At 44.0% G+C, this 20,087-nt stretch overlaps 1 protein-coding gene across 5 annotated transcripts in view; it reads right to left on the bottom strand.

The window, feature by feature from the left end:
• The window catches only part of PLCE1 (phospholipase C epsilon 1), a 375,911-nt gene extending 356,099 nt beyond the window's left edge, over positions 1-19,812 (bottom strand). For all 5 annotated transcript variants that reach the window (XM_078346073.1, XM_078346074.1, XM_078346075.1 and 2 more), the window contains exon 1: positions 19,451-19,812. The gene's annotated coding sequence lies outside the window, so the exon portion shown is untranslated. The remainder of the gene's footprint in view (positions 1-19,450) is intronic.
• Between the last annotated feature and the right edge of the window lie 275 nt (positions 19,813-20,087).

The following is a 20,087-nucleotide window of genomic DNA, read 5'->3' as shown; positions in this document are numbered from 1 at the left end:
CTTTGCCTGCTTGAAAGCAGCCCCTCCTCCACACCCATTACTTTCTATAATATTACCCTGCCTGGTTGTCTTTTGAGCATGCACCACCGCTGGAAATTATATTTATTACTTATTTGCACACTAGCAGCTTGTTTGCCTCCCCTGACTAGAACCAGAACTTCTTGAGAGCTGGGAATGTGCTACCTGTGTTTACTGCCCATTCTTAAGGCTTCACTTGAGACATAGTGGAAACTCAATAAGTATTTGTACAATAAATAAATGAATCAGCCTCATCTGTTTCCTTTTGTATAATTGGCTCTTTCTGCCTCACAAGGTGATTTGTGGGAAGAGTCAAATGAGATCAGGTATGTCAAAGTGTTGCAAAAGGGAAGGTACCATATACATGGTGGGTTTATTGTGCCTGGCAGGAATGGGGACAGTTAGCAAAACCCTGAGTGCCTTACAAGGCCTCCTTCTATGACCTTGGCATGGTGATGGGCTCCCTCCACATTTCTCCACTCCTCCTAGGTGGAGATTCGTCTGGAATCTAAAAATGACAGTGCTCCACTCTGCAGACCATCCAAACAGAATGCAACCAAATTATTACAAGGCGAGGCCTCTCAGAGAGTTTTCTCACTAAGGGGCTCAAATAGCAAGATGATACTTATGAAGTTAGGGATCTGCCAGGAGGACAAACTTAGGGGAAGAACACAGAGATGCTTCCTGTCTTGGGTTAGTTGGGCTCAACAAGTATGAATTTAGTGAGTGCCTGGTATATTCCAGGTCCTGGGCTCAGTCCCAACAGTAGAGAGAGAGGTGATTGAGACTGTCACAGTGGAGTGGGGGAGACAGTTACTAAACAGAAAACTCAAAGTTAGAGGGGTGAATCTGGCCTAGCGCTAGTCAAGGAAGGGTTTCTAGAGTGATTGATGCCTAAATGAATTCAAAATATGAAGGTTAGAGGAAAGAAGGGTTGGGGAAGTGTGAGTGGCCAAGGTAAGACACAGAATAAAAGCTACACGGAGTTTAGGGAGTTTCAAGTAGTGAAAGCATGTGTATTTATTGCTGGAGAATCCAATGTGTTCTGAAAAGGATGGGGTGGAGGGGAGGGAAGGACCCCAGAAGATGTACCTGGAGAAGTGGGCAGTAGCCACTCTCCCACTTTGAGCTAACTGCAGTACGTGTCACTGATGCACAATTGCCTGGGAAGTTGTGCACCTGGCAGCCTCACCCTGGGACAGTGCAGCTTCCTCATCACCTGGCAGGACAGGGCAGCTGCGACATCAGTGCTGATGGAAAGTTGGGGCAGTTAGCTCAGCGCAGAACCTCTTCTGGGCCCTGAGTGATGCAGGTGCTGCCCTGCCCTGCCAGGTGATGAGGAAGCTGCACCATCCCAGGGTGAGACTGCCTGGTGTACAACTTCCCACGCAACTGCAAATCAGTGACATGGCCAATGTTTTCCAGCATGTGAGGCTGGGAATTCCTTCCCTTGATACCTCTCTCCAGTTCCCTAAGCCTCACCCCTCCAAACTCAAGTCCTCCCTGTTTGCAGCACAGGGAAGTCTGGTTTATCTTTTTAGTGTCACCTGTTTCTACTCCCAGCCAAGCCTGACTTGACCTATTGGCTACTGGACCAATGAAAGGGCTCATCCTGGGCAGAATTCCATAGGCATGTGTCTGAAACAACAAGAGGCAACAAAAGATAAATCAGAGTTCCCTGTGCTGCAAATGGCGAGGACCTGAGACCAGAGGGGTGAGGCTTGGGAAACTGGAGAGAGATATCAAGGGAAGAAATTCCCAGCCTCACATGCTGGAAAACATTGGACGTGTCACCGATTCACAATTGCCTGGGAAGTTGTGCACCTGGCAGCCTCACCCTGGGATGGTGCAGATTCCTCATCACCTGGCAGGACAGGGCAGCTGCAACATCAGTGCTGATGGAGAGTTGGGGCAGTTAGCCCAGCGCGGAACCTTTTCTGGGCCCTGAGTGAAGGCAGCAGAAATGATAGAAGTAGAGCCCCGGTATTTTACACAAAAATGCTTATGCCCCAAGTTTGCTCACACAGTATGATATGATTCAGAGCATGAAAGGCAGGAAAACCAGAGGGAGGGAAGGTTCCCTCCATTTCTTTTCCCTGCTGTTGTTATATTGGAGCTGCCTCAATCCCAAGGACATAGGAAAAGAAGGAAGAGGCTAACAGTTGCTCACCTGAGGTTATATTTTCAGGGCCTGTCTAACAAGAATGTCAAACTTAGTATATTCATTTGGATAATATTTGTAAAAAGAAAAATGTTTTCAAATCCAAACCACCCCTCCCCAAATCAATCCCTCCAGCTTTGGTCAGGACCTGGGGACAGAGGCAAAAATCCTCATCTTTTTAGCACATTCACTTTTCCCATTTCTCCCCACAGCCTCCAGCTCTTCCAGCTTAATGGCACTCAGAGGGTACTGTTGTGGTTAAACACAGCAAGTGGCTTCCCTGTCTTAAAAGGCAATATGGTTTGGATGTTTGTCCCCTCCAGATCTCATGGTGAAATGTGATCTCCAATGCTGGAGGTGGGGCCTAGTGGGAGGTATTGAATCATGGGGTCTTTTCCTCATGAATGGTTTAGTGTCATCCCCTTGGTGATAGTGATGAGGTCTCGCTTAGTTAGTTCGCACAAGATCTTGTTGAAGAGTCTGGAACCTCCCCCTTCTCTCTCTCTTGCTTGCTGTTTGGTAATGTGACATGCCTGTTCCCACTTTGCCTTCCACCATAAGTAAAAGCTCCAAAGCTTCACTAAAAGCCAAGCAGATGCCAGTGCCATGCTTATACAGCCTGCAGAACTGTAAGCCAATTAAACCTCTTTTCTTTATAAGTTACCCAGTCTCAGATATTTCTTTATAGCAATGCAAGAATGACTAACACAGAAAATCAGTACTGAGGACTGGGGCATTGCTATAAAGATACCTGAAAATGTGGAAGTGGCTTTGGAACTGGGGAATGGGCAGAGGTTGGAAGAGTTGGAGGGCTCAGAAAAAGACAGAAAGATGGGGGAAATTTTGCAATATCTTAAGAAAGTCTGGCTAAATGGTTGTGACCAAAATGCTGATAGAAATATGGGCAGCAAAGTCCAGGCTGATGAGGTCTCAGAGGGAAATGAGGAAGTTATTGGGAACTGCAGTGAAGGTCACCTTGTGACACCTTAGCAAGGAACTTGGCTTCATTGAGTCCAAGTCCTTGGGATCTGTGAAAGTTTGAACTTGAGTGATGACTTGGGGTATCTGGCAGAAGAAATTTCTAAGCAGCAACGCATTCAAGAGGTAGCCTGACTGCTTCTAACAGCTTACAATCAGGTGTGGTAAGTCTAAGGAATGCTTAAAGTTGGAACTTATATTTAAAAGGGAAGCAGAGTATAAAAATTTGGAAAAGTCAGGCTGGGCGCGGTGGCTCAAGCCTGTAATCCCAGCACTTTGGGAGGCCAAGGTGGGTGGATCATGAGGTCAAAAGATCGAGACCATCCTGGTCAACATGGTGAAACCCCGTCTCTACTAAAAATACAAAAAATTAGCTGGGCATGGTGGCGTGTGCCTATAATCCCAGCTACTCGGGAGGCTGAGGCAGGAGAATTGCCTGAACCCAGGAGGCGGAGGTTGCGGTGAGCCAAGATCGCGCCATTGCACTCCAGCCTGGGTAATAAAAGCGAAAACTCCGTCTCAAAAAAAAAAAAAAAATTTTTGGAAAAGTCACAGTCTGGCCATGTGGTAGAGACAAAAAGCCTGTTTTCAGGGGAACAATTCAAAAGGGCTGCAGAGCAACCACTTGCTAAAGAGATTAGCATGACTAAAAGAGATACTATCCAAGACAATAGAAAAAAGTCCTTAAAGGCATTTCAGACACAGGCTCAGAGGCTAAGAAAGAAAGAATGGTTTCAGAGGCCAGATCCTGGGTACTCCTGCCATGTTTAGCCTCAGGATATGGCTGCCCCAGCTCCAGCTGTGGCTCAAAAGATTCTCAGGCTATCTCTTCTGAGAGTACAAACTGCCATATGCCCTGGTGGCTTCCATGTGGTGTTAAGTGTGCAGGTGCACAAGATAAAAATGTAACAGAGGCTGGCAGTTTCCCCCTAGATTTCAGAGGATGTATCAGAAAGCCTGAGGCCCAGGCAGAAGAGCCCCCACATAAAGAGACACTACTAGGGCAGCGCCAAAGGAAAATGCAAAGTTGGAACCCCCACACAGTGGTTCTTATCTAGTGGAGCTACCTATAGAGCTATGGAAAGGTGGCTGCCACCCTCCAGACCCCAGAATGGCAGAGCCACCAGCAACTTGCACTCTTCAAGCCTGGAAAAGCTACAAACACCAGACTCCAACCTGTGAGAACAGCCATGGGTAATGCACACTGCAAAGCCACAAAGCACCAGTGTGCTCTGAATGTGGGACATGGAGTCAAGGGTTATATTGGAGTTTCAAGGTTTAATGCCTGCACTGTTTAGTTTCAGACTTGCTTGGAGCCTCTTGCCCCTTTCTTTGGGCCAATTTCTCCCTTTTGGAATAGGAATGTTCATCAAATGCCTGTACCACCATTGTATCTTGGAAGTAAATAACTTGTTTTGATTTTATAGATTCATAGGTAGAAGGAGTTGAGTCTTAGATAAGATTTAGGAATGTGTACTTGATGGTGGAATGAGTTAAAACTTTAAGGACTATTGGGAAGGGCTGAGTGTATTTCGCAATATAAGAAGAACATGAGACTGGGGGGATGAGGGCAGATGACATAGTTTGGATGTTTGTGCCTTCCAAATCCCATGTTGAATTGTGACCTCCAATGTTAGAGGTGGGGCCTAATGGAAGGTGTTTGGATCATAGGGGTGGATCCTTCATGAATGGCTTAGTGCCATCCCCCTGGTGATGAGTGAGTTCTCACTCCATTAGTTCACATGAGCTTGAATTGTTTAAAAGAGTCTGAGACCTCCCCCTTGTCTGTCTCTTGCCCCTGCTCTTGCCATGTGACATGCTGGCTCCTCTCGCCTTCCACCATGATTGTAAGCTTCCTGAGGCCTTCACCAGAAGCACACGCCGCACCATGCTTCCTGCACAGTCTGCAGAATGGTGAGCCAATTAAAATCTCTTTTTAAATTTTTAATAAATTATCCAGCCTCAGGTATTTTTTATAGCAACTCATGAGTGAATGAACACAAGAGGTCAAAGGTCTGTTAGTAGTTGAGCCCTGGGAGGTGATGGGACCAGAGCACTAAGGGGCAGAACTCAGAGTTCACCTCAAGCATCCATCCACATTTCCACCCTGCAAAACCCATGCACATAGCTCAGCCTCTCTCATCTACTTCTGAATCCCCAAAATGAATAGGTCTCCTTCCTCTAAGCCATGGCAGCAACATTAAGAAGTAGCATTTTCTACCTCATTTCTTCCTTGGGTACTTCTTCTTGCCCTAGACAGCTTGTTATCCACCCCCCCCCACCCCCCACCGCCTTACTATTTACAAAGTATTCCAGCCTCTGGGATATTTCAGCATTCTCCTAGAAATAAATTCATGTAGGATAGACAGATGCAAAAGTTGAAAACAAGGTATATTCTAGAAATAGTGGAATGATTAAATAAAACATGGTACATTCGCCAGGCACAGTGGCTGATGCCTATAATCTAAGCACTTTGGAAGGTCGAGGCAGGCAGATCACTTGAGGTCAGGGGTTTGAGACCAGGCTGGCCAACGTGGTAAAACCTCATCTCAATCAAAAATACAAAAAATTAGCCAGGCGTGGTGGTGGGTTCCTATAATCTCAGCTACTTCGGAGGCTGAGGCAGGAGAAACGCTTGAACCTGAGAGGTGGAGGCTGCAGTGAGCTGAGATCATGCCACCACACTCTGGCCTGGGAAACAGAGTGAAATTCCATCTCAAAAACAAACAAAACAAAATACAGTATATTTGTAACCAGAAAAACAGGTTTTATTGTTTTTATGACTTACTTCTAGGTACATTTACCTGGAAAGATTTTCAGAGCATATTGTCACTTTTTTTTTTTTTTGAGACAGGGTCTCATTCTGTTGCCCAGGTTGGCATGCAATGGCATAATCACAGCTCACTGCAGCCTCAAACTCAAGCAGTCCTCCTATCTCAGCCTCTCGGGTAGGCAGGACTATAGGTGTGTGCCACCATATCCAAAGACTTGTTTTTTTTTTTTAATTTCTGGTAGAGATGGGGGTTTCACTATGTTGCCCAGGCTGGCCTTGAACTCCTGGCCTCAAGCAATCCTCCCATTTTGGCCTGCCAAAGTGCTGGGATTACAGGCATAAGCCACCATGCCTGGCCATATTGTTAAAAATAAAAATGAACTGAATAAAACACAGAATGAGCTCATTTACAGAAAACAAAAGAAAGCCACAAATGAAAACAAAAATATATCTTTAAGTGCACATGCATGTGCCTAACTCTGTAAACACATAGGAAAAAAATCTATAAGAATGCCCACCAGACCAAATAACTTCAGGAAAAAAAAAAAGAAAATAGGCTTTGATGGGGATGAACAAGGGGCTTTTATCCTATATGTAATTTAGATTATTTACAAACAAGAATGTATTCACTGTCCTGGAAACATCAGTAGCTAAAAAAAAAAGAAAAGAAAAAAAAAGGATGTATTTGCATATCACTTCTATAATTAAAAATATAATTTTTTAAATCTGAAATTATTATGAAATTATTTTCATCTTGTAGAACTTTGCTTTAACGAGTTACATACTAGCACCAGGAAGGCATAGGAACTAGTTCCCACTTGGGCAAGGGTTTGTTTATACTGCTTATCTAAAGTTAGAGCCAACAATGCTAATGATTCTGAATAGCACCAGCCACTCCTTGGCCATCCCCTCCCCTCCCACCCACAGCTTCAACTATCACCTCTATGTGGATGACTTCCAAGTGCCTCTTTCCAGACACAGCCTTTCCCTGGAGCTACAGTCCTAACTTTCCAACTTTCTCTTGAGCAAAGCCAACACATGATGTACAAAACCAGACTCCCCTCCCTAATTCCGCTCTTCTGCCTAACTTTCTCCTTCCTATGAACTGGCACCTCTTTTTGTCTCTAGAAAGCCAGAAAGGAAACTTCCTAATCATCCCTAGTCCTCTTTATCAACACATCCACCCCCAAATATCCAGCTAGCTGTCAAATTCTGATGAGTTTTCTAAAAGGTTCTTCCCAACGAATAACTCCCTTGTGTTGTCACCTACACCACCCCAGTTCAGATCCTTTCCATACATCACCAGGACTAGGAGAATCACCCTAAGCGGTCTCCTTGCTCTTAGCTGCTTTGACCTACTTACTAGATAGATATCCTATTTGGTGAAGAACCAACATTCCAGTCTGCCATGGTCATTTTGAGCCTTCATTCTATCCCTATTGTATTAGCCATCTTCCCAGCTTTGAGTCATTTGCCAATTTGGGAAATACGGCTTTATGCCTTCTCCAAGTATCTGATAAAAATGTTAAAGTGAGCTGAGCCAAGAACAAGGCTCTGACTACAGATCTCTTTCCAAGGGAACCTAGAGCTTAGTAGTAAAGTAAAGAAAGTAATTTTTTTAAAGTAGTGTTGGATGTTTTTGATCCATCTCATTTATACCTTACAACAATCCTTTGTAGGAAGTATTATTACCCCAAATTTTAGAGACTTTGAAACTGAGGCTGAGAATGGCTAGGCAAATTTGTGAAAAAGTCTCACAGTTATTAAATGGTAGACTTGTCGTTTGAACTTGTCTGTTGATTCCATAGCTCATGGTTTTTCCACCACATAGTAGAAACCTTTCATGGATCCTTACCTACCGAAAGATAAAGCACGTGTCTCTTAATCTGCACTAAAGGCTTTCCCCCTTCTAGCTCCAAACCTATCTTCGTAACAATAGATTATTCTGTATGTCAAACAGTAATAAATTTGACATGCTCTATTTCATTTAATCCTCACCACAACCCCATGAAGTGTTATGATTATGTCTATTTTACATATTCAGAAACTGAGGCATAGATTAAAAATAGCTTACTCTATAAATCAGAAATTATTTAAAAATAAATTTTTAAGAATAGCTTCATCAAGGCCCATCCAGCCAGAAAACAGCAAAGCTGGATCAAACCTGGGCATGCCTGATTAGACAGATATTTAGGAGGCAAAATGGACAGGAATTCCTATTTGTATAATCTATCAACATGTATTTCTTGAGATCTTTGTTACATGCTTATATTGTTTAAGGGCTACAGATAATAGAAATGAACAACCAACAGAAGTCCCTAGCCTTGGCTTCACAGGGGACACACTCTACTGGGAAAGACAAACATTAGAATGGAAGGCAGCAGCGTGTCATGAATGGGAAGGTGAGGCCTTCCGGCTAAGAAACCGCAGGCTCAGGTGAGGGTTTTGGTCTCACCAAGTGGTTAGATAAAGGTTCTATTCGCGACAATGGAGAACACAGGAGAAATGGGTTTAAGAAAGATGTATTCAGTTTGGTACGTGAGTTATGGGGAGATGCTACCCAGCCGACCCGATACGCAGCTTTGGAGCTCAGAAGTAAGAAGCAGGCTGTGGAGAGGCTTAGAATCACTGGTGTAAAAGTGCAACTGCACTCACAGACATGAATGTCCTTACCAGACATTTCTTAGTAAAGATGCTGAGAAGTTCAGGTATTTGTGCCATGTGTGTCTAACTAACAGAAAGATCTCTGATGGCAAATCCTGGGTACAGAATGAGGAATACAGTAAATGTTCTCTTTACAGAATGAACCAAAGTCCTTCATTTCAAAATGAGTAACAAAGCCATAAATCAGCAGTAGAGCATTTATGTGAACTAGTTACTCCAGATGAACCTGAATGGCTTCCTTAATACAAGAGCAACCAACGTCCTGGGCATCCTCCCAAGTTTTTGCTGAGCCTTTGCACTGAACAGAACTGGTCACAAGGTGAGCATTTGCTGCCTCTCCTTGTACATTCTATTCCATTCCTTGGAATGTGCTACCTCAGTCCCAGCAGCCCTTGCTTCCATAATTCTTCAAATCAAAAATAAATTCCTCCAAAAAGGAAGGAACGAGGATGGAAATATTTAGCAAAAGAAAACACCAGGTAACAGCAACAGAAGCCTCTTTCCCATGAGTGAAGCTACAGAGTTTTAACTAAGCCCCTTAAACAAAACATTGTCAAAGTTTACAACTTAAAAATGATTCCTCACTTATAATGCTTTGTTCTATCCTTCCATAAAAAAATAAATGTCTGAAACACTGGGGAACGGAGAAAGTGAGCAACATTTTGTTTCACAAATAACAGAAAGTGTCAGGTCCTCACCCGCAAGATCATCTGGCTCAGGTAAACTCAGGCGGACAGTTGCTGTGGGGGACCTTGCTCAGCAGAGTTACCTCTAGCCAGCATAGTGCCTGACACAGGGGAGTAACTCAAAATAACTGTTGAATGGATCAGTGTTGAATGGATGAGAAAAGATGGTTGAAAAAAAGTCCAAAATTGTGGGAAAAAAGGAGACAAGGAATGAGGGGTAACATGGAAGTTAACAAGAATGTGAAGAATGCAACCAACCACCTTCTTACATCTTAGGCTTTGATTCTCCTCAGCTTCTCCACAAAGACACCCACCCACACAGTAGCTAAATCTTTGGGTCAGTTTCTGAGTCCTATAGATGCTGTCAAATGCAAAGTTAAAGTATTTGCCATTTAATGTTTAAGTTTTATACCTGTTTTCTCTTTTCCTTTTGATATGCCTTAGGAACACTTTCTTTCCCCCAAGCTTGCACCTAAACTAAAACTTGACATTGAATTAGACTATTACCAGATTCTAAGGTAATGATGAGGACCAAGCTTCATCCTGTAGGTTTGCTGCTCTTCTATTTCATGTTTTAGTCCAGAAAAGGAAGTCCACACTGTGTGTCGAGAATCCTCAAGGATGGTGTTTATCCATCTAATAGTAGAATTCCAATTCTGCCTATCTTGGGAGGAACACAAAGAAATGAGTGTCCTTGTTTACCATTTTTTAAAGGCATTTCATTTTCATCCCACAGGAAGACCATGTTAGAGGCTACCCTTGATTAACACTAAACTTCTTACAAGAGCACAAGCCCCAAATTACCCAATCCATAGTGCACACTTCATTCTCCTTACACTCACCCACATAAACAGTGTCCCTAGTCTTACCACATCTGAAGCTGCCCCTGTCACTCTTCGGAAAGCACACGGGGGTCTCCTGGAATTCAATCTATGCATGCTCAAGAGCAGCAATCTAATTTTAATTCTGCCTTTGATGACCATAGCTAAAGTAGAGCTAATTTTTTTCAGTTCAAAGTAAAATCTAAATGGCTTCTAGATTAATATCTCTACTTTAGAGACACAACTGATTAACAAACAGATAATGAACTGCCACAGCAGGAATGCAAACATGGTTTAATGATGGGAAATTTGTGAACCTGATAGAACACATCAGTGGCTCAAATGTGAAAAAGCAAAAATCATCTTAAAGATTACCTTTCTGGCATTTGATAAACTTCAACTCCCTTTCATCTTTTGCTTAAATCCAGGAATATAAAACTACTTCTTAAAAGTAATTTAAACTATTTCAAACCAAAAGCCAACATAGTGCCTTCTAGAAAATATGAAAAGCATTTCCACTAAAGTCAGGAATAAAACAGTCTATTATCCTCATTCAGTAATGTTCTGGAATTTCTGATTTAAAAGAGAAATTTAAAACCTGCAAATCATTGTTTGTGGGTAATATAATTCTCTACCTAGAAAGTACAGGAGAATCAACTAAAAAGTTAAGTTGATTAAATAAAAAATATAAAACCTTTACAAAACAATAAGTAAGACATAGAACTTCTCCACTATGGAGCACTGACCCCATTCGTTTCAGAACTGGTGTTTCACAAGTGGTCACCTGCAAGCTTTGTGCTCAAATAAACTCACTCTTAATCCTATTTTCTGAATCTCATCAGTTAAAGTTGACTATCTTCATGATAGAATGGTAAACAAGGAATCTAGGATCCGAAATTGGGTATGACGTATTTATGACGTGATCCCAATTTTATTTGAAAAAGCAAAAGTCCCTGTTCTACTGCTCCCAGCTATGTAACTTGGGACAAATCCATGAGTCTCTTAGGAGACCAGTTCCTTCAACTCCTCTGAAGCCAAGAGGGCCAAGCTTGGACCCTTCTCCTTTCTTCCTCTAAATTCTAAGTATTTGGTGACAGCATATAATCAAAAATTAATAGATATAGACAGAAGTATGTCTGTGTTAATAACAAGATAAAATATAGAATTTTAGTTGTTAAACAAAATTATGTTTTGGATTAAAGATTTTTTTTAAAAATGAGTATCCTCTAAATAAGCAATATATTTTATATCTGACTGCTTAGATAGTGATAGTTCATTAGAAATGCACAGCACAGCGAGAAATGAGCACACTCTCTTATCCTCTATGACTAATTTAATCTGGGCTTGCCTGCCTGCAACAGGAACACCCTCCACCTGTTGTCAACCATCCCATGACTTGGCATTAGAGATGCCCGGACCATTCTCAGCCAGCAAAAGACAGTCAAAAGCCTAGATCCAAGAGTGTCATGAGAGAGCATGTCTGATGTCTCTGTTGTACTGATGGTGCAGGAATTGATTTTGGAGTTCTTTTTGCAAACTTATATAGCTTCTATGCATAGCTCAAAAAGTTCCTGCCTTCTTCTCTTAGATTCAAATAATAATTGAGCATGTTTTTTCACAACTGCCTACCACTGTAAATTTTAAAACTGTGCCCAAGCCATGATGAAAGAAAAACCTCAAACACAATAAGCCAGACTGAGTTAGAAATAAATGAGCCTGCTAAGTAGTAGAGAAGTGAATCCACTCAGACCCCAGCAGTTAACCAAACTGCTCAAGCTCTGCTTTGTCATCCAAATTCATTCTGCCTTTGTGGAGGGAAAAGGAATACAATTTCATGGCCAGAGTATTTAGCTCTTGAGAATTTTATCTGCCTTTCTGAGATTGACAAAACAGGCTACTAAAGAGGCAATTCAATTCGCCCAGGCAAACATTTCATACGTGAAAAACATGCTCAATCAACGAAATCTGAGTTTGTGTGATTAATAACAACAAATGAATTGAAACTTTCTTTAGGAATGACAGTAACTTGAAATAACTCCTGTGATATCTAAATTAAACCATGTTGCATGATATTTTAATACCAGAAGTGTATAGCATGTACTTGGTCACATGCTTTTTTTCCCAAATGATCTTTTTCCATTCTCCAGATTTTCCATAGTCGGTAATATTATATAGTTTAAACCTAAAGTAAAGTCATCAAAACAGAGTCTCTCCTTCTGTCTGACTCTTCCTTAATTCTGAATATAGCAGGCTTACTGCTTTATTATTATTATGTGGCTATTCAAAAAAAGCAATAAAAATACACAAATGCTGAGTTTTGTTATAGCTCTGAACTTGTGTGCACCCATCATCAGCCCCTCTAAAAGAGACCTTTCATTCTTTTTACAAATGGAGCACATTTCCTTGAGGTTACCACACAACCACACAGCCAGCAGTGATGCCACCACTAAGAAGAGAGAGATAAGAGGTTTGGGGCAAACATCCCTGATGACACTGGCCAGTACTGTTTGACTAATAATCCTGTCAAGATTAGGTACCCTATTTATGTTTTGTTTTGTTTTCCAAGATATCTTCCTCCTCCCCCATTCAAGCAATTAGCCCTGTACTCACTGCTTCAGATGAGGGATGTCGGGGGTGGGGGGGCGCGGGGGGAGCTGGGGGTAGGTCTGCGAGTCTTTCTGGCTCTTGTTTTAAAAACTTAACACCTAAGAGCACAGAGGAAAGGGTTCAAGGGTATTAAGTCTGTATCATAGACCCAATGTTGAGCAGAAGCAGGGAGGAGATTGGAACTTAACTCTGACCCTTTCCCCCATTCCAACTCCTACTGGCTGGTAGGCAGGGGAGCAAAGACGAAGTGTCTCATAGGTCCTGAAAGCAGAAGGAACCCCACTTCCTGGCAGAAGGCAATGAGACCTCAAGAGCTGTGGCTGCTGCACCCATGAGAGGCAGCTGAGTGGTACTGTATATGAAGTCACCTATGTACAAGGACAATGGCTATTTCAGTGACAGCCAGGGAGAGAGGAAGTAAGACCTGCAGCTGTAGCACCACTCAGAGAGCAACAGAAAGGGACCCCATGAAGACATGAGGCTTAATTCTTTAGGAACAACAACAAAAATTGTCAAAAAAGCTAATACTTGTTAGAATTCTTATTCTAGACCATGTACTGTTCTAAGCCTCTGATGTGAATTATTTCATCTAATTCTTACAAAACCTATTTAGTAGGTACTACTATTATCCTTAGTGTAGATGAGGATGCTTAGGCCCAAATAGGCCAAGTATCTTTCAGATTATCAGCAGTAGAGGCAGGATATAAATGAACCTAAGCAACCTGACTCCAGATCCCAAACTTACAAAATGAAATGAGGGAAAATACAGAGTTATATTTCTTGTACATCCAAATCTATGGCAAGGCTATTTAGTTCTTCTCAAACTCATCTCTTTATCTGTCTAACAATAGGGCTCCTCTTTCATGCAAAATCTAAAACAGAGTCCCAGTATACAAGACAAATAAGAGCAGGACTGCTCGGTAGAAGCTGAAATAAATGTCTGAGATCTTCATTCCCCAGCATCTCCCTCACCCTGCAGAGGCCCCAAACACTCCTGGAACACAGTTTGAAAACCCCTGTTCCAAACCAATATCACTCTGAATTATGTGCTTGAGAGACAAAAGCAGCCCAGCTAGAACACCAACAACAGCCAGCATAATCAAAGGAAAAAGGCGAAAATAATCCCCCACTGGCAGTTACAGAGGGCCATTCCAGTCTGGGCCCTGACGCTAACCAGCTCAAGTTTGAGCACTGGAGGGCCCAGAGGTGGTGGAATTCCGGGCTGGAGCAGAGAGTCAGGAATGAAGCAAATCCAATAAACAGGCAGAGGTGGGAAGCAGAGCCAACAGGGCGCCGGGGCCAGCGGTCTGTGGTGAGCAAGGCGACTGCAGGAACAGAGGTGGGAGCGAGAGGGAGGCCAGCCCAGGAACTGCTCCCACGGCTTCAGGCTGACCAGATGCAGTCTAGGAGATGGCAACAGTGAAAACTTACGAGTATTTCAGTAACCAGTGTTCTGGGGAAGGAAAAACCAACTACATTGCCCTCTTTCTCACCAATTCCAACATTGTATTTTCCCTATGTACAGTCATGTACCATTCAGTGGCTAGTAGTGTCAGACTCAACAGCCAGAAATGCCTGTCTTTGGGAGTAGTGTGGGTGACAGTTAAGAGTCCCTGAATGCTTGGACTCATGTCCCGGATCTGTTGCGTACTAACTGTGTGACCTTGGGCAAGTTATTTACCCTCTCAGTGCCTCAGTTTCCCCACCTGTGATATGCAGATAATAAAAGTACCTACCTCAGAAAGTCGTTGTGGGGATTAAACAAGATAGTATCTATAAACTGTTCTATTATTCTACGGAACAATACCTAGGGCGAAGCTCTCACTAAATGCTAGCTATTATGATTCTCTTATGCTGACAGCTTTCATCTCACTCCTGACTGCTTTCTCTTTATTCTTCCATGCTGTATTAGTTTCCTACAGCCGCTGTGACAAATGACTACAAACTTAGTAGTTTAAATAACAGCCATGTGCTTCCCTACAGTTCTGGAGGTCAGAAGTCTAAAATGTGTTAGGGCCACATTCCTCCCAGGGGCTCTAGGGAAGAATTCATTTTCTCTCCTTTTCCAGTTTCTAGAGACTTGGCTCATGACCCCTTCCTCACATTACTCCTGTTTCCCTCTACTAAGTACACTGTGATTAGACTAAGCCCACCCAGATCATCTCAAGATCTTTAATCACACCTGCAAAAGTCTTTTTTCTCATGTAAAGTAACATATTCACAGGTTCCAGGCATTCAGACTTGGACATCTTTGGGAGATCACGATCTAGCCTACCATCTACACCTCCCCAAAGCCTAACACTGCAGACTGGAAAACTTGAGGAGCCCCAGGGGAAGAAACAGTAATATTAGTAGCTAACTTTGAGCACTTAGGATGTAACTGTCACTATGCAAAGTGCTTTAAGTGAATTATCTCACTTTGGCCTCAAAGCAACCCAGTACAGTTACTGTTGCTATTTTAGGCAAAGGTCAATTGCTCATCCAAGGTTGTATTATGTAAACCCCAGGGAAATTTAATTCTAGAGAATCTTGTATTTGACGAATACAGTGTCTGGGCTCTATACCTTAAGCCATGATAACTGGAGTGGGAGAGTCAGGTGGGAAAAGATCATTAGCCTCAAAAGGCTGTGCCACAAAAGGTATACATGCCCCCTGGCTGCAAAGAGACAGGGGGTCTAGCAGAGGGCATGCTAAACTACACACAAAAGGTCAAAGGTCCAGATCATCTCCTCCTACTCAAAGGAGAAACCTTGGGGTTACTCAATAATTTCTTCAAAGGCAAGTTTGGACCAAAAAGCTAAGAAGAGATCACTTAGGCTTGCCACTACTTGGGGAGGGGAAGTGAAAAGTCCATTCTTGCCCCCAGACCAGTCCTGCAGTTCCAGTCGAACTCCCACAAGAGAAAAGGAATTCACAGAATTTCTCTAGTCCCTAGAAAGACTTCCTACTGAGTAAGATTGATGCAGACCCTCTGAAACCATGGCAAAAGGCTTACAATCCTGGTAGTCCACAAAATGGCCCCCTATACTAGGCCCAAACCACTGGCCACCCTCCACCCCACCACAACTATGAATATGCAAGCCCCCACATGCCAAAGATTTCAACATGAGTTCAACGGTTTCAGCAGCACCCATCACTTTTCCTACCAGTTCTTACACAGTGGATGCTCCAAAGCAAGTGTGGCTGTCACAGGGTGGAAAGGGGCAAGCTAAACAATTGCTAAGCACACTTGTTATGGTGATTGAACTATCCACAGCATTTCAAAACCTCAACTGCTGAACAATTAAGCCACAGCCCTATCTGAAACTTTCTAATGAGCTGAGTTAAAGCTAGGTTTCACTTAGCCAATAAAAAATAAATAAATAAAAGATGGTCATTGGTTTTGGGTCATGAGCCCAGAGGTTAATATGGGATAGCGCAGTGGTCAAGAGAACAGACTCTGGAGACAGCCCACTTTGACTGGCTCCTGATGTTGGCACTTCCTTGCTGTGACTTTATGCAAGTCACTTGACCTTTCGTTGCCTCAGCTTTCCCATCTTCAAAATGGGCATAATCATGGACGTCCACCCTCCCTAATCCAAATTCTGAGTGGCCAACTGTGATTCAGAAGCTTTATGGATTCTGTAATGGCAAAAGTGCATATGCCATCTATTATATAACACCTCCAATGGGATCTGCAGCAAATAAAACATGCCCCTAATTTCTGAAGGAAAGATGTACGAGTAGTTCTCACCAAGTGAGAAAAATAAAGACTGTCATAATCTCATATCAGCTCAGACCAAGTTTTGTAGCCAAATTTTTGAAAACCATAGTTTTCAGAGTTTTTTTGATTTTGGAAATACAGGTAAGGGATAAGATCTCTCATACTGACTGCCTAATATATAAAAATTAAATGAGTCAATATAAAGTGCTTGGAGTGGTGCCTGGCATGTAGCAAGCACAATAGTGTTACCAACAACAACTTCTATTATTTTCATGTAAAATTTGGAAACTTTTAAGTTATGACTAAATTTCATTTGGAAACCAGTACACTTTGGTGATTAATAGGTATTACCCTTTGAAACAATCCTCTAGGGAAGGATTTTCTGAGATGATGAAAATGTTCTGCATCTCCACTGTCCAATACAGTAGCCCCTAGCTGCATGTAGCTATCAAGCACTTGAAACATGGCTGGTTAATTTCATTTAACTAATTTCAATTCAAATGTAAATAGCCATAGGTGGCTAGTGACTACCATATTGGACAGTGCAGCCTCTGAGGGCTTGGTTCCCAATCTGGCCTATGAAAATCTATTTAAGCCATAACAGCTGAATTACAGCCTAAATAAAAACTCTGCATTCTGCATCCAGGGAGCAGAGTGGAACACATAATGCTAGAGAGAGCTCTGCCCTGCTTTGTAGGCCATGTGGTTGGTCTATAAGAAAATGCACCTTTGATATCTTCTTCCTCTCTTTCTTCACTCCCTACTCCGCCATCTCCAACTCTCCTCATTGGGCCTTATATAACTAAATCACAAGCTTCCCTAAAAGAACCTCCCAGCCCTTCTCCAGAAGCACCATGTTCCCAATCACCTGCCTTCCCTCCCCTCAACCAACCCCCTACTGTTCAATGCTGCAGACCTCCACTGGATCTTGGAAGGAAAGCAACTTCAGCAAACAAATTCACACTCTTAGCCGCTTCTACTTTTTTTTGGCTTTTTCTCGGCTTCTCCTTCTGAACCCAGAAGCTCTGAGTATTTTGTTGTTCTACTGCAGAAGTTCTTCCAGCAGAGAGAGAAGGAGTTAGGACTAAAGCAACTGTCCTGTATAGGCACCTGTCAGCCAGGTGTGTAAAATGCACATACACACACACACGTGCAGCACAGCCTCGCTCTGTGCAAATCCCTCCTCCTGCCCAGGCATGGGAAACATCCCCTGCTCTCTACTTTAGAAAACACTTCCACCATGCACGGTATTTTTTCAATCTTCTTTTATTCATTTAGAAAGTTATAGGTAACAAATTGCACATCAAACAATTTTTTTAAAGTATACAACAAAAGCCCAGAGAAGAATGTGACTAAGAACGGTTGTAAATAGAAAAAGAAAACCTTCATTGGAATCTAGCTTCTAACCCACTGGAGTATGGAATGTTTAATGACAGGTCAAACTTGGAGCACATCCCAGGAGTTTATGTTACTAGGAGGACTGGAAGAATGTCCCTCCAGTTCAATCTTACCTCTTACCTGGCCCCAAGGCATAAACCAGAGATGATTATTAGATATGGCTCCTGGGTATAAAAGGAATTTCCCCTATGGGGTATAAATAAAGGATCATATTAATGGTAAACATTACACAGTCCTCTAGCTCCTTTCAATTATATTATCTTCTTCTCCAAAGTAGATATTTATTTTGTAAAACCAAAGTCTTAAGATTTAATACTGGCCCACAATTATTTCTAGAGAGCCTTCTAGATGCAAGCATTGTGCCATGAAAGCCACAGCAAATGCCTTCAGTAGAGAAAATGAGACATCTACATAAATCTCTCAGAAGGTAGAGGGCAGAAAGGGCCCTGGAGAAAAAATGCTGCAGGAATCACAGCAGTGGGAGGTTGGCTGTGTTAGGCTGGATTATCAGGAAAAGCTTCCCAACACCAGCAAAACAGTTTGAAGGACGGTTAGACTTTAGAGTGGTAGATGTAGGGGAGGATGTTCCACCAGGTGGTCTAGATGACAACATCATCAGACATTCTTAGAAAAGTATTCATGAGGACATAGACGCATACAATAACCTAGAGATAGTCCACCTCTCTCCTCAATGACAACTGGGCACCTATACAAGCATCTATGGGGTCACCTGCTTCCACCTCCCAAGTCAGGATCTCAAAACTTCTCCCTAGTGGGGTTCGGCATTCTTGGCCTCAGTAGTGCCCATTCTATGGCAGTGACCCCACCCTACCTAGACGCAGGGTGTAAGAAACATGAAAACGCATCATTCCTACAGAGATCTAAATGACCTATAGGCAAATTTTGCATAATGTAACTGAAATTGACCTTAGGGCAAATAAAACTTTTCGAAGAAGTGAATCCTACTTAATATGTATTCAGGGAACTCACTATTTAAAATGACATTGCTTAATCACTAAATGGCTTTTACACTGAGTAATTGGTTTAGTCAGCTGAACTAAGTGTCTCACGGCTTAAATACAGAGCAAGAGGGCAAACGCTCCCACAAATGTACCGCTGTGCACCTAACATTCGCCACGACAGAGGACTTCTTGCTCTAGTGTAGGTATTACTGTAGCGTGAAAGGACTTGAAAGAAAAGCTAGTTAGTCTTCTAGTTACCAGTTAGAGCGGGACCAGGTCCAATACTGTATTTTCTAGGACTTGATGTACACAAATCTCTCCAGGAACAATCTCTTGAGCACTTTCCTTGAAATACTGTCGCTAAGTACCCCCACAAAAAGAGCTTGTGTTTTTCTTTGTACTGGCCACCTCCACACCGTACTCACAAACCGAAGTGGGGACCTGAGGTAGACTTCTGGAGTGAAGGCACTGGCCGGGTGTCCTCCAGTCCCTGCGAGAGCGGCCTGCTTGCCCCGGGGGACCTCCCGCCTCGGGTCCCCCTGGGAGGGCAAGGACTCTGCTCCGTCAGGTACGCGGAGTAGGGCTGCTCGCTTCGGCGGGTCGACTGCCTTGGAGAGAACCAGCCCATCCCTCCCCTTCTCCAGTCCTCAGCAACCGAGCTACAGAGTCGCCTCCTCACCTCTTCGCTCCTGGAGTCTCGCCGGCGTCCCCAAGTGCAGCGCCCCTCTGGGACCCGCCGATCGCGCGCCTCTCGCTGGCGGCGTCGGGTGTCCCAGCTACTGTGTGTCAGCTGCAGAGCCGATGTCCAGGAAAGCCCAGGAGCCAGGCAAGTGCCCGGGAGGCAGAGCCCGGGCGCGCCGCCGCTGCCCCTCCCGCCGCGCGAGCCTGCCGCCTGCCGGGTTGCCCGCCTTGCCCAGCGTTACCGTGAGCACCCTAGCGGTTCCCAGTCCGCGCCCGCCGAGCTGTACGCGCTGCCGGGTCGGCGACGGCTGCGCGGGCTGCAGCAGGGTCCCCGCCCTGGGCCGGGCTTTCCCAGAACTCGCCCGCCCCGGCGAGAGGCCGCTAGCGCCGCCGCGGGCTGCGGGGCGGCCGGGGGAGCGGCCTGTGCCGGGCCCGCCCTCGGCTCCCGCCGCGCGGGGAAGGCGGGCGCGGAGCAAGGACCCGACGGCCGCCCGTGTGCTGGCTGCTGGCTGCCGGCCGCGCGACCCCTTCCCAGACCTCTGGCCCTGGCCCTGGCCCCTAGGAGCCATCCTTTCCGGCAGGAGCCAGAGACGGCGCTAACTGGCCGCCTGGCTCCGGGAAGGGCGGAAACTCTG

This window comes from Callithrix jacchus, chromosome 12 (genome assembly GCF_049354715.1).
Source record: "Callithrix jacchus isolate 240 chromosome 12, calJac240_pri, whole genome shotgun sequence".
Classification (NCBI taxonomy): domain Eukaryota; kingdom Metazoa; phylum Chordata; class Mammalia; order Primates; family Cebidae; genus Callithrix; species Callithrix jacchus.
Note: the sequence above shows the minus strand (reverse complement) of the source record. Positions and strands in the feature narration are given on the sequence as shown.